Source organism: Porites lutea, chromosome 10, assembly GCF_958299795.1.
Source record: "Porites lutea chromosome 10, jaPorLute2.1, whole genome shotgun sequence".
NCBI classification, from domain to species: domain Eukaryota; kingdom Metazoa; phylum Cnidaria; class Anthozoa; order Scleractinia; family Poritidae; genus Porites; species Porites lutea.
Window position 1 is genome coordinate 7,771,884 of NC_133210.1, and position 10,588 is coordinate 7,782,471.

Sequence of the window (10,588 nt, forward strand, 5' to 3'; positions counted from 1 at the left end):
TTTGTATCAATTGACCAAAGTAAACGTTCAACATATTAAAGGCAGCTATGCCCTCAGTTCTTCTTCAATAAGTCATTAAATGACTCAATTAAACAATTACATGTTAATGTCACTGTTCCGCTTGTAAGATACGCATGCAAAAGTCACGCAAGTAAATGACGCACGCAGGCTAAGTAAACAACAACTTCATGATGGCGTCATAAGGGAGGACACAGCCCCTGCGGCAGGTTATAGCGACTTCGGATTATGCGCACAAAATAACACAAGCCTTACTTATCGCCCCACTACCGTGGGATAGGACAAGAGTCTTGGCAGAGCCTTTCTTATCTCCCCAGCGCCGCACGGGCTGGATAGGACAAGATTAAGGCAAAGGAATAGCTCAAAAGATGGCAAGATACAAGCAATGCCAAAAGCTTGGGGGAAGTCGCAAAGCAGACTTAACCGCCACAGATGCATGCAATGCATCCCCCCCCAAGCAACAGCAAAACACTAAATAAAGTTCCCTGACACGCGAGCCATTTTGGGAACAGCAGAAAGCAAGACTGTTTCGGGAGTGCGAATATACAGTTGATAACAGTCCGAGGACCAACGACCTAAAACTTTTATTAACCAGTCTGGTAAGCCCGCAGCGGCCGCAGCAGACGCGGCGCCTATACGAAAACTGCGACCTTTTAGACTCTAGTATGGGAGTCCCGCACAACGAACAGAATCCTGAAGTAAATGCGTAACAGAGGACCGAGTGAGAAGCCGGCCCGACTGAAAGTAAAAAAGGGGCCCAGGCCGAGGCTGGGCAAGCATAATATACAGTTGCATGGCGGAAACGGGGCACAATAGAGAAGAGCACCGAGCTACCACGAGAGATTGCCCCTGTCGAAAACTGTCAGTTTTAGACGATTTAAGTTTGAGAAGCATGTGTTGCAGGTGAGCCAGACTTGGTGAGAAAATCACGCAATCAGTGGTGAGGTTAAACTGGGAACTAAAATAACGTGCCCCCAGGTACGTAAACTCGCTACAACGAAGAAAGGCAAAAAAGGCTAGGGTAAATGCCGCCCAGATCATAGAAAAATCCCGAACATCCAACCAACTCTCAAGGACAGGACGGATAGCTAACAGGACCCGGGGGGTTAACCGGTTCACGACTTGTACGAGAACAACTCCGGTAACAAAGAATGCCCCTTAAAATCTTTTTTAAAAGCAGCTTGCCCTGTAAGGGGTCATTGTAACCTGAAACTATATTTAGATTCCTGACGGCTGCTAAGTATATTTTGATTGTGCAATGTCAGACTTTGCGAGCTAAATAAGACGCAAAATAGAAAGGTGTCCCCTCCGAGGCAGGTAAAATATCACCTGTTGGAGATGTAAGTCTGTTCACAAGGCAAAATGAGATAAAACGCTTTTCTCCGGATGAATAGCTGCGTTTGGTGTTCCATGATAAGGCCCAGTTAGCATACCTTAGAACTTCATCGTTTAGAGGGTCATGAACGAAGGAGGGATGAAACAAGGGGTCAGGTCGGCATTGGGTGCGAGATCCCTGAAGCGTTTGACCTGGAAACGTGAGAGGGCGTCCACAATTCCGTTATCTACCCCCGGAACGTGGCGGGCCCGTACCAACAGGTTGTGTTTCATGGAAATGAGAACCAAAAAACGGACCAGGTCCATCACCCGGGGAGCATTTGAGTGACCGGAGTTGATAATAGCGACGACGCTTTCATTGTCGCAGCAAAATTGAAGGCGTTTACCCGCAAAATGGGGGTACCAGAGGGCGCAAGCGATAACAATAGGGAAATGTTCTTGCCATTCAATGCTAATCCCTGTCTTCTTGTTGATAAGGAGGTGAGGCAGCCAGTGCCCTTGGAATCATTTCCCATTAAAATACCCCCCGAACCCAAAGGTGCTAGCTGCATCTGTTTACAATTCAAGGTCAGGGGAGGAGGTAACAAAGGAATCAAGGAAGAAGGACCGTCCGTTCCATTCGGTGAGAAAAACTTTCCACAAAGTAATATCACGTTGGAATTGCTTGTTTAAGCGGATATGGTGAAAACGGCTGGGAACACCCCTGGTGAGATTGATCATGCGCTGGAGAAAGGTTCGCCCGGGGACCACTACTTTACAGGGAAATTGCAAGGTGCCGATAAGGGACGGGAGGTCCACTAGACGGGCTGAGAGCACATAGAACAATAGGGCTTAGCGGTACCAGTAAAGGTCACCGTCCAAAGTTCGATATCTATCCTATCCCATGCGATGGTAAGATGGCGAGCTGCGCGGCGTCTAAAGTGCTCATCGTATGTGTACCACGCAAGGCCCTTGAACTTAGTTACTGCGCGGCTAATGATCTGCTGATACTTTATGAGCTCCACCGCCAGGTTGGGGTAGGCCGTGACGATTACCAGCATGTAAACCATAAACGCGTCCAACCACTTTTGAAAAGAGTCTACAACTGGTTTCTTGCGTTTAACAACAGTAAGCGGGGAAGCCCAAGCAGCCTGGGGGCGAGTCTCGTAACGCAATTGTAGGGCGGGAGTCTGGGTCTGGTACAGTGTTTCTGGTAAAAGCAAAGAGAAATCTACATACTCACCGCGGAGTATTTTATCCTTTAGTGCTTTGTCCAAGGGACGATTGAGGCCGTTCGGAGACACCACAGAAGGAACACGAGGACTTGGAGTGCTGGAAAACGCGGGAGCAGGCGGGATAACGTCGTTGTGTGGGAGCAATTGAAACGCTGCTTGAAAAGTCCACGAAACAGTGTCCTGGATCGCCGCTAGTTGAGCCGGGGTAAAACCAGCATCACTCAACTCCATAGGTTCCATTGGTTCTGCGTTTAAATCGACCAAAAGGTCGCTTGTGGCGGACTCCTCCTCCTCTGGGAAGTGGTCCAAGACTTGATCTCGATCTTAAGTTTCGGAAGCCAAGTTGGACGTGGCGGATTGACGATTGAGACTCCGTGCGGCCTGTTTGTAGCGCTTCGACGAGGTTGATGACCTCTTGGCCACTCGACCATCAGTCCGTTTGGTTCGCGTGGGTGCAGAGAGCTGGCGGGTTCCATTCGCTGAACGGAGCCTTTCGACCAGGCGAACGTCATTTTCCGTGACAGGATGAAGCCGGAGTACTTCGCTGGAAAGCTTTGAAAGGTCGGTACGTGGACGCGATGTCGCGGGCTTGGAACGTGGACGAGCCATAACAAAACTACTGTAAATGATTGCTTTAGTGCAAGCTAACCAAATAAGGAGTGGCATTGGCAAAGCTTTATAGTCAGACAGTGTCTCAAAATACGGCCAATAGGCACAGTTGTACTTTTAACTATCTCAACTCATCATGACTAAGGTCCGGCCATGAATAGAACTGAATAGGGCTTTGAAAACAGGGACTAATCTTTGCGAAGCTAAGAAAATATACGATGACAAACATGCGACAACTTAGTGAGGTTCTAGCCATGAAAAGCTTTTGTTTTCTGCTTCAAGAATAGAGTGCTTTCATTTAATGAATCGGGCTTTCAAGACGTAACCGAGCCTAAGACGAGGCAGGCTTTCTCTGCCTACCCCCCTGGGGCTTCATGCTCCATTAACTGCATTTACCCGCTGGTAAATGTCTCATATAAAGTAATTTTTAATTATGTTATGCCAATTTCTAGCATGTTTTTGAAAATTTACTGTGTGCATATGTCCTTTCGTTTCTTCAAAGGCAAACCATTCAATCCTACTGTGCTGTGATGCGCACAAACACCAGAAGGACATTTCAGGGAGGTGCAAAATGTATCCCACCATTCCTTTTAATGTCAGTGGACATCTTCGCCCATCAGGGCATTTTGACAGAATGCAGCCAGCTACCAGACTACGTGGAACTCTCACACGAAAGGTGAATCTTACATTTATTTCATTTTTTTTAGTAAAATGTAGCCTAAGTTCATTTAAGTTATTTCAGAGCACCATAAAAGTTTAAAAACTTTTAACAATCATTTTAATATTTCACTTTTACTAAACAGGTACCTTCTTTTTGGATTGACAGTTTGGAGTGGAGGGCACTACAGGGGGGCTGTTTTAGTGAGTGGAGTATGGCATCATTATGATGGGCTGTGGGAGAGGAATTATAGAGGTCAGGGACTGAAAAAATGCACAGGGAAGCCGTCCACTCCAAGTGGCTTCCTCCTCTCTCACTGTGTGTACATTTTCGAAAAGATGTTGCATTAAAGTGGCCTGTATCCTTTGATCTGTTGTGAGTGTAGAATAATTTATAAAGCACAAAAACAGATAATGAATCAAGACTTCACTGTTCAAAAAAAAAAGATTCCCGCACAAGCAGTGAGCGAAAAGAAAAATCCATGCAAGCAGGTGAAAATTCCCCACCCCCCGCCCCCCATCACTTTTCTATTGGTCCGTCCCTAAGCCTATTGTGCTTATTGAGTTGAGGGACGCTCATTAGTAGCGGAGCTCTCGTGCGCGCAAAGCGAAGCACCATGGGTAACAAAATTTGGTAAACTATCCATCCTAGAAAATTTGGTCATGACGTAGCATACGCCCACCCGTACACACACTTCATGTAAGCCGATGTCAAATGTCACAACAGATCTTGCACAACTTGACTAGCCTTTGAGTTATATAAGCCATTCGCATGAGTACGATTACATTGACAGCTGTCAAAATCAGACATCTGCTGACAATTATCACATGACCATCTCGCGGGCTCGGATGAAAGACCAGTCGTTTCGCCCCTACATTTAAGCTGATATAATATGTCGCACTTACCAATTCAACATAAAAACGAAACTACGCCGGGCAGGGCTGTCAGTCGGCTGACAGTCGTTTAAAGTTATATTGGCAAGCCAAATTGAGGTCAATTGACAGCTGTCAAAACGGGACATGTGCAGACCACTATCAGAAAACTAATAACGTGGGCTCGGGAAAAAGATCTGGCATTTTCCACTACCAGCCGGACGGATATGTCTTACTGTCACCCTCGTAGTCTGTTAATTCGAATATTCGCCATTTTAATGAAGGTTACTTGACAGCTGTCAAACCAGAGTACACGCTGACCATCACCTGACTATATCGCGGGCTCATTTTTCTATCCAGTGTGGTCACGTAGTTTTTGAAGTTTTCCGCTGATATTTTATTTGATCACGGGCTAAATTCGAAGCCCCTTAGCTTAGAAAATCTATCCATCCTAGAAAATTCGGCAATCACGTGACCGTACACCGACCTCCCGACCTTCCGTCCGTCCGCACCACAGGCATACCAATGTTTCATCTCACACTTTCTAGCTAGTTTGGGAGCCTGCAACCTGTTATTGTACATCCATGTTTTGATCTATTGACAGCTGTCAAAATAGTGTTTCGCCTCACCGCATCGCGGGCTCAGGTATCGACCCACTGAGTTCTAGTGTTTTTTGAAGTTATCCGCTGACAAGTTGCTACTTTTGAAATGATCGCAGGCTCAAGTTCAATTTTTTTAATGCATATGAAGTAAGTCTTGTTTATGAGACGCACTTTTAAAATTTTGATTTCGAACTGACCTCGGACGCGAAAATTCAACCGGCTTTTACGTACCAGGAAGGCAATGATTGTGACTTTTCTCACTGTCACGCGTTGATCACGCTCTACTCCAATTTTTATGTTCTGATTGGTCAAAATTTGACAGGTGAGTTCATGCGGAAAATTTATGCAGCGTCTGGAAACTTGCTTACTGATAGCTGAAGCTGACAGAGTTTTGTGCCATCTTCTGATGTTTAAAACTGTCTTTTTCTACTTGATGTACAAAATGAAATACAGCTGCTATCAAGATTGTTCAAGACATCGTTTTCAAAAATGAGCTTACTCACTTGCCCTTGCTTGAGGCGAAAGAGGATTGAAAGGTCTCAAGCGATTCTGGAACACTTGCTGACCTTCCGAAGCACCATCTCGACCGGTTAGCCTGAGCAATTATTGTGATTAAAGATCGCCGGAAATAACTGACAGCTTGCTCAACAGAGCAGCTGTTGCTTTTCAAAAACTCACCAATCTTACACAGAGCCTCCCGAAAAACACCTCGAAAAGCCACCCTCACCCCCTCGGAAATTGCCTCGTTTTTGAGCTGCCTTCCTCCCTCCCCTCCCCTCTGAATTTCCCTTGCCCTTAGGCTTTGAGATTGTACTCGAAAAAGTGGCATAGTATGCTACTGGCAGTGCTCCAATATTTCTAAAATTATGCCAATAATTAAGCTTATTTTTGTAAATTCTGCTTAATTTTAGCTAAATATGCAGAAATTATTCTTTTACATTTTTCTTCAAATTTGGTAAGAATACCTCAATAACAATGCAACAAACAAGTAAATGGGAGAAACATTTACCCTATTTACATGTATTAACCTTAAGAGTGCATAATTTCAGTCTCTGAAAACTATAAAAATTCAAAGAAAATACAAGCACACGGACGCTTTCTTCGATAACAGAGCTAGTCAGTTATGCGCATGTCTTGGGTCCTGTCGATAGATCCTAAGCCATTACCTTTGGGACACAGGTCCCATGAATGCCACAATAAGCACACAAAAAAAGAAGTTGATTTTGTCACTTAAATTTGCCCGTAACGCTTGTCTCGGGTCAAAAACAATTTGGTTGCATGATCAATAAATGACAATTTTGCGCTCCAAAACTAACCAAAAGTGCAAATTATGCTAGCAGTGTTTTTTTCGGGAAATGCACGCATTGAAAGTTATGCTCGTAAAGACGAATTATGCCCAACATTATGCTAGCAAAACCTATCAAACCCTAGTTGTCCTCCATAAGGGGTATGGATATTTTCTGGAACTACTCATTGCATGATCGTTTCTTTGTAAAATAATAATTCAAAATGAAGAGAAAGATTTCTTGTAACCGGCATACACTGGATAGGCTCAAGTTGCAAATTTCATCTGCTATTAATTATTTACATTTTCTCAACAATAAGAATTAAAATTTATTCTTTTTGCCCCCTCTTCTCTGCAACAAAAAAAGCTCACCTACTCTAACACCTTTTGAAAATGCACTGCTAAATATCACACAGTTATTCATACCTGCTCCTAGTGGAGGGTATACCTTCAACTGGATTGTAGAACTCCTGGAGAAACTGGGATAGTCTTTGTCGCATACCCATTTACACTTATACTCCCCCTCATCAGCCTCAGTAACGTTAAAAATAGTGATAATGAAATCTGTTTTGCATCTTGTGTTGGTTTTCCTTTCTTGAATGTTATACTTCTCGTGAACGTGTTTTAAGGACGTCAAGCTGTTGTTAAAATACCACTGTAATTGGTTGTCCCAACAGTTGCCTGGTCTTACTTCAACCAGGCATCGTAAGCTGACCTTGGTGTTGGCTGTCACCGAAACTTGGGAAGAAGAGATTTGCGGGGCTCCAGAAACAAAACCTATATTCGAAAATGTGAAAAATATAATAAACAAATAATACTTTTAAAAAAATCATTGCTGCGTTCAGGCACTTGTGCAGCGTCAGTACAGCCCTATTTCCAGTCCCTCCCATACTGATTCCTGAGTATTTGTGACAGTATGAATATAGCAAATGGCAAATGGGGCATCACGATGGTCATGCTTTTTTACTTTTTGATCGTAGCTGTCCGTCTACTTTTCTATTTTACGCCTTCTCTTCTATTCTCTTCAGTAACACGCCGTCCTTAATAACCCCTTAGCGAGTGGATGAAAACAATCGATTAGCAACGGTGGGGTGTTTTATATAGCACTCTTTTAACTGATTTTGTCTGCTAAACAGGTTAAGAACGAAGGGTGGCTCAGTGGAAACAACTCTCGCCTGCCACCCATGTGGCCTGTGCTCGATTTCTGGAGGCTACACTATATGTCAGTTTATGTTGCTGTTGTCTCGCCCTTGCTTCAAGAAGTTTATCTCTTGTTACTTTCTCTCCTTTAAGACCAACATTTGCAACTTCTAATTTCATTATTGACAAAACGGCCGTTTTTTTAGAGATGGGCGTCTAATATAATTTTAACAGCCTAGAGGGGGCGTTCATTAGATAAGAGGCTTTTATTTAGAAGTGGGCGTTTATTAGGTCACGGTATATATGTATTTAGGTATGTGCACCTACATCCTCTCAAATTTTGTCTTTTTTGATCCCGCACCTATCTGAAAGACTGTCTTTGATTAGCTGGGAAAACAATAGGGATTGTCAAATAACAATGTCTCTGTCCCTGAAAACAATGGAGGTGCAGATTAAAGGGAATCAGTGATTTAAGAGGTTTAGGGACTGTGCAATAATTACCTGGAGGGGGTGTTGGGAAATGGATGAAATATATCCCAAAAGCTAAGTCATGTCCCCCTCTCTCATTAGCAAAAATTAATTTCAACCCCCCCTCACATAATGATAATATTAAGGCTAACTCCCCCCCCCCCCCACCCCGCCCCCTTTGAAAAAAGTCTCCTCCCATTGATTCCCTCATACCTAGTTTACTTTTTGGATTTCTTCCTCCGGTACAAACATCACTTCAAATGACTCTTCGACGTATGTCGAAGAGTCATTTGAACAGTCATCAGAATCACTGAACTCTGAGCTTGTGTCGTCTTCGCATGAACTGGGAGATTCCTCATCTTCTAAAGCACCTCTAACACTAAGGTTCCCGCGTGCGTGGGTGAGAACTCGATCAATCAACTCAGCCTTGCTTCCACTTATCTTAAGACCTTTTTGCTTTAGATACATTTTCAGAAGCTTGTTGGTAAGCGCTTTTACATAGTTTACATGTTTTATTTACCAGACTTTAAATTTGTATTGCTCTTAAAATTTCAACAGCTGGGTTTTTCATTCTGTTAAATTATGATGCCATGTGTGTTAAAGGGGCTGTGTCACGGCAGTCCAGTTCATTTTGTTTAATTTTGCCAATTACTCGCCGTCAGTCGCTATGGAACTTAAAGTAAGCAAAGAAATTACGGGTAAATGACAAAATTAGAGATCCAAGACAAACAAATATGTCTCCTGAGCATTATTTTTGAAGTTGCAAGCAGTAGGGATCAACTTTGAAAAACTGCCAGCCTGAACAGTATTCAAAAACCCTAATTTCAATCCGTTTCAGTCCTCTTCAGTTTTGCCCATCCTTGGCATCTGTTGTTTCTGTTATGTTATTTTAACCTTTCTTTAAAGTTTTAAGCGGTTATTTTTATGTTTCTCTTAATTTAACGGGCATTTTGTAATTTCCTAATTTTGCTGAATTTCGTGGCACGGCTCCTTTAACATTGGCATCTTTCTTTTTCGTTGAATAACATTATAGTGCTACTTTTGCGACTAAAAAATTAAAGTTTCCTGTTTTATTAAATCCTAGTGCAAATAAAGTAGCACTGTTTTAACATATATAAAAGAGGCATTCCATTCCTACTGCATGACAGATAGGAAAACAATAGTTCATAGATCAGAACACCCTAGAGTTGATAAATTTGTCAGTTTTATTCCAATGTTGGTATTTATATTTGAACTCTAATGACTCTTCCACTACTTTTCCAGTTTGCAAAAAAGAATGAAAAAGTAATGCCCCCCCGCATGTATTAAATTTTATATCCAACTCCCCCCTCTCTCTTGTTGTCATTTTCTCCTATGCACCCCCCCCCCTTCCCCACCTTCCAGTTAATTATTGCACAGTCCCTTAGAACTGGAGTCTTTTATGTAACAAGGTATTCCGTGTTCTACTTTTTCCTTGATCCCTTTCCTCGGGCTTTGTGTCACTGCATTCCTAGGGAATAGTTTCCAGACATTTTTGTCCACTTTTTAAGGGTAGTTTTGTTTAGTGGTTTTTCGTATCTGGCCGGACAATCGCCCTTACCTAGAGTACGTAATAGTATTTGGCAAGTATATCATTGATCTAGCTAGGATACATCTGCCCCAGTTGACCGACTGGCTTATCCTCTATAAACATTTCAATCTGGATGTCTCGTGTTAGTGGAGGTCAGAAGCTGGTTTTTAAAACATGAAGCACCCAATATTTCATTCCATCTGGATGGGATGTCTGTTTTTTTTGATTGCAACAGGACAACCTCAACATTATGTTTCTGGTACCCATTTATGAACCTGGATCTAGTTGTTCGAGGGCCGATTAGCGCCAACGGCTGATATTTCTTCTGTTTAAAAGCACTTTCACAGGTAATTTTCTCTAGCTTTTAGAGCATCCATTCATCAAATTGTTGAAAAAAAATTAAACTGACTTTGCTTTCTAAGATTTAACATCTGAAATCAAATTTTTCTCTAACCCGGTGGTTTTGAACAACCCGGCCCTGATTGAAAAAAAAGGGGTCCATGCACCTAAGAGTTTAAACTGGTACAGCAGTTTAGCTGGTTTTACTCACCCCGGTTTATTAGTGGCTTTATTTTAAGTAATCAGATCACTTACAACGATGATTCAGGACAATCAACCCAGTTTTTCTACTCGACCATCCAGTAATGTTGTTCATTCCTGTGCATTTATAAACCCCTGCCTGTTTTTCTTGGATATTAGGATGTCGAAGAACAGAAGATAAGGTGTTGTCTCCAACCAGCTGCTCGTAGAGGTAAAAGCTTTCAGATCCGTTGATGATTAGTTTAGCATTTGGATTGTACCAAGCAACACGAGGACGAGGCCATCCCTTAAAGGTACA